This window comes from Orycteropus afer, unplaced genomic scaffold (assembly GCF_000298275.1).
Source record: "Orycteropus afer afer isolate SDZICR_OR568_19922 unplaced genomic scaffold, OryAfe1.0 scaffold00013, whole genome shotgun sequence".
Taxonomy (NCBI): Eukaryota; Metazoa; Chordata; class Mammalia; order Tubulidentata; family Orycteropodidae; genus Orycteropus; species Orycteropus afer.
This window is the reverse complement of record NW_006921600.1, coordinates 5,661,228-5,666,486: the sequence shown is the minus strand read 5'-3', so window position 1 is coordinate 5,666,486 and position 5,259 is coordinate 5,661,228.

The window sequence follows — 5,259 nt, the reverse complement described above, 5'->3', positions numbered from 1 at the left end:
GTTTTGTTTTGTTTTTAGTTCCTTACACAGTTGTGTCGTGTTGATTCTGAGTCCTAGTTGACCCTGAGTAGATCTGTGCTCCACACGGTTTTGAATGGTTCATTTTAGGGGTAACAGATCATCAGGCTTTTCTTCCAAGGTGACTCAGGGTGGTCTTGAACCTCCAACCTATCGGTTAGCTGCTGAGTTTGTTAAGTAATTGTACTATCCATTTCCTTACACAGCATCTAGCATATGACAAGCATTCAATAAATGTTTTTTAAATAACTGACTGATTGACTGAATGATCAATTCACTAAATGAATGAATGAAAGCCTGAATGAATGAATAAGTGAATGAATGAATGAATGAATGAATAGCTGATTTCTGAAGTCAACTGCTAGCGGCTAAGACTAGAATCCAATATCACAGCTTCCATATAAATACTCTTGTTTGGAAACAATAGTTCATAGACCCCTCACATTCCTGGCACATCTTACAAGTGAGTTACTGATTCTCCTTTATTCTACATTGTTTTATTCAAAAATGTTTGGATAGTGGACAGCCTTAGAAAATAGAGACGATGTCTCCCTCAAGATCTAAGAGAAGGTTTTCTTATAGCCTCATAAAATGGAGACAATATTCTGAAGCAAAGAGCAGACATAATTGTTGTTTAGCATAATAAAGATAATGTCTTTCTAGAGTGCGTAAGGGAAGCAAGCCTACTGCCATTTATAGAAGACTCAGGTGACTTAAGCTCAGAGTTCCTCTCCTATAACACAACCCATTTTCAAATATAATTTGACCATCTTTGTGTCATCCTGTGAAAATAAGGGTTCAGAAGTCAGCACAAAAACAGCTACTCTAGCTCAAGCTCATGTCTTCTGCCAGCATCCAAGCTACTAAGTCAAGGTCATTTGTTAGTTTGCAAGTAGGGTAAATTCTCAGACCCTTCACAGTTCTTGTCAACTCCTTCCACTAGAACTTTGCATTGCTTCATTTTACATTCATTTTGCTTTTAGCTTGGTTTGTTTTTTGTGAACTTTGTATCTCAAGATGATAACTTAGCTCCAAAAAAAAAAAAAAAAAAAAAAGTTTTGCATATCTCTGTTTTCTTTTTTCCTTTTTATTGTGATTTGGGTGAAAATTTACAGAGCAAATTCATTTTCCATTCAACAGTTCATACACATTTTGTTTCATGACATTTATTGCAGTCCCCATAAAGTAACAGCTCTCTTCCCACTTCCTCAGTGTAGCTATCTTTTTCCCTGGGTTCTTCTTTCCTATGCATTCCTGCCCTCTGAGATATCTCCCTATGCAAATACTGCCCTTTTGATCTCTCATCGTTTATTTTTCTAAGGAGGGCATCTTAGTGCCTCACCTGGTATAACTATTCACCATATAGGCCGGTCTGTTTGGCTGGAAGCCATGGGAATAAATTCAATTCCACACCCAAAGGGTGACTAAGGGCCATAGTCTTGGGGGTTTCAGCAGTATATATATCAATCTAGTAAGCCTATTCCTTTTTAAGATTTTGAGTTGTGTTCCACATTTTTCTCTCGCTCTACCCGGGATCTCCTATTTTGATCCTTTTTCGAGTGTTTGGCAGTACTAGCCAGGCACAGCCTAGTTCTTCTGGTCTCAGAGTCACATAGGCTGAGGATCACATGGTCCACTAGTCCTTTGAACTGATTGCTTCCATGCATCTTTTATTTTCTTCATTCTTCTTTGCCCTAGACAAGGAGACAGCAATTGTTGCATCGTAGATGACCGCTCACAAGTTTTAAAGACTCCAGTCACTATTCACCAAATTAGGATGTAGAACATTTTTGTGTGTGTGTGTGATATGTTATGCCAATTGAGCTTGGTATCTCCCAGGATGATGGTTCTGATCCTGAGGGCCCAATGACACACTCCCTCAAGGTGTTTGGCAAAGAACTTATCATAACTTTGCCCCCTGTTAAAAACCAAACCAAGCTCACTGCCATTGAGTCCTATCTGGCTCATAGCGACCTCTCTTTGGATTTCCGAGGCAGTATCACTACGGAAGTAGATTGCCCCATCTTCCTTCCAAGGAGTGGCTGGTGAGTTTGAATTGCTAGCCTTCTGGTTAACAGTCACCCCATTAGCTGTACTGTATATATGGATATTCTTATAGCACATACAAATACATAGGTAGAAATATCATCTTCCAAACATGTATGTGCTCATGGATGTAGTCCATTTTGCCTGCCCATACCTGATCATTTTGCCTATCTACCTATGTATTCAGCCACAAATTAATGTTTATTACTGACAATGCAGCATTGTGTATGTAAAAGTATTTACCTTTGTTGTCTGTACCTCTTGTGCACCTCTTCTGTGTTCCTTTTCCTTATTGTTATTGTGCTGGCCAGTCACTTTGGTACATTGTCTTTCCCTTCACCCAAATCAGTACTTGTCTCTTACCTATCCAGCAACTTTCCCTTCTTTCTCCTGCCATTCCTGGTAACCAACAAAGTAAGTTTCTTTCCACATGTAAACTTTTCCATGACTTTTTACAATAATGGACTCATACAATACTTGTCTTTCTGTGATTGACTTATTTCACTCAGCACAATGTCCTCCAAGTTTATCCACATTATGAAATATTTTGCGGATTCTTCACTATTCCTTAGTGTTGCATAGTATTCCATTGGATGTATGTACCATAGTTTGGTTATCCATTCATCCATTGGCAGGCACTTAAGTTGGTTTCATCTCTCTGCTACTGTGAATCATGCTGCAATAAACATGGGTGTGCATATAACTACTCACATCCCACTTCTTCAGAATATAACCCTAGAAGTGATACATATCCTAAAGATATATCAAATGGCATTTCTATTTCCAACTTTTTAAGAAAGTGTCATACCATTTTCCACAGTAATTGTAGCATTTTACAGTCCCAACAGCAGTGTATGAGAGCCCAAATCTCTCTATATCTTCACTAGCTAAATTTTCTGTCTTGTTGAGCTTTTCTATTGTTGCTGAGGTGAGATGATATGTCATTATTGTTTTGATTTGCATCTATCTAATGGCTAATGATCATAAGTATTTCTTCATGTGTTTGTGGACTGCCTGGATACCTTTTTTGGTCTAGTCATGTCTTCTGCCCATTTTTTAATTGGGTGTTTTATCTTTCTGATGTTGAGGTTTTGGAATATTCTATAAATTTTAGAGATATGTCTCTTGTCAGATATGTCATTGCCAAATATATTTTCCCAATTTGTGCATTCTCTTTTTTACACTTTAGAGAAGTTTTTGATACAAGAATTTACTTTTTAGAAGGCCCAGTCATCTAGTTTATCTTTTGGTGTTTGTGCATTTTCAGTTATATTTGGTATTCTATTTATGGTATTTACTGGGGCCCCTTGTTTGCTCCTATTTTTTCTCTGATTAATTTTATAATATTAGGTTTTACATTTAAGTCTTTGATCGATCTTTTTTTTTTTTTTTTGATTTGGGTGAAAATTTACAGAGCAAATTCACTTTCCATACAGCAGTTCACATATACTCATGACATTGACCACAATTTACCACAATGCAACATCTCCCCTCATACTTCCTCCAGATAGTTACCTCTTCCCTGTGTCTATCCCTTCATGCACTCCTGCCCTCTGATCTGCCTCCCTGTGCATAAGCAGCCCTTCTTTCTCCCATGATTGTTCTCTCCAAGGAGTGTATCTGCTTCAGGTAAATATTCAACACATATGCCTATCTTTCATTTGGCTGGAAGCCACAGGTGTGGGTTCTATTCCAGACCTGAAGGGCAGCTAGGGGCCATAGTCTCAGTGGTTCCACCAGGCTCTATCAGACCAGCAAACCTGTCCCCCATTTTTTTTTCCTCCAAATAATTTTGAGTTTTGTTCCACATTGTTCTCTCTCTCTTTCCAGAATCTCCTACATCCCTTCCAAGTGGATGACATTGGTAGCCGGGCACCATCTAGTTCTTCTGGTCTCATAGTCGTATAGGTTATAGATCAGATGGTGTACCAGTTGCTAGGACTAATTGTTTCCATGATTTTTTGGTTTTCTTCATTCTTCTTTGTTCTGGATGAGGAGAGATCCATTGTTGCATCTAGATGGCATCTTGCAAGCTTTTAAGATCCCAGTCACAACTTGACAAAGTAGGAGGTGGAACAATGTTTTGTGTAGTATGTTATGTCAATTGAGCTTGATGTCCCCTGCGACTATGGTCCCGAGCAGACAGGTTCAACTACTCAGTCCCTCTGGGTAGTTGGTTGTGACCAAACAGTGACTACAACCTTGCCCCTTGTCAGCTCTACTATACACCTGGGAATTCAGAGCATACACATAAACTTATAGGACCATTTTCTGCCAACCCTAAACATGTTCTTCGGTACACTCCCCGCTTCATAGATATACCTAATAGTTCAGCCTGTCCACCCATCTATCCCCCCATATACCCATGTTTGCCTTCACTGACAACACCATACTATACATGCAAGAGGGTTCATCTTTGTTGTCTGTACCTCCCATGTACCTCTCTATGTCTTTCTCTCCCTCAATGCCACAATATTGATCACTCACATTTGGTACATTGCCCTTCTCTTCATCCAAATCACTACTGATCTCTGTCTATCTAACAGTGTTCCCTCACCTACCCTCCCACCCCTGGTAACCAACAAAGAAAATTTCCTTCAATAGATAAACCTTTCTTTGACTTTTACAATAATATTTGTCCTTTTGTGATTGACTTATTTCACTCAGCATAATGTCCTCCAAGTTCATCCACATTATGCGGTGTTTGGCAGATTCTACATTATACTTTACATTGCATAGAATTCCATTGTGTGTATGTACCATAGTTTGGTTATCCATTCCTCAGTTGATGGACACCTAGGTTGTTTCCATATTTTGGCTATTGTAAATAGTGCTGGGATGAACATGGGTGTGCATATGTCTGTTCTTGTCATGGGTTTTACTTCCTTAGGATATATACCAAGTAATGCAATGGCTGGTTCAAATGGTATTTCTAATTCCAACTTTTGAAGGAAACGCCATACTGCTTTCCACAGTGGATGTACCATTTTACAATCTCACCAGCAGCGTATGAGAGTCCCAATTTCTCCACATCCTCGCCAGCATTTGTTATTTTCTGTCTTATTGGACTTTGCTACTAGTCAGCCCCAGGGATACAGGTGAGGAGAGACAACTCAGGGACACCCAAAGAAGCAGGCCAGAAGAGCAGAAGAAAGGGGATTAAAAGCCAGGAAGCCAGACAGAGGAACAGTCAGC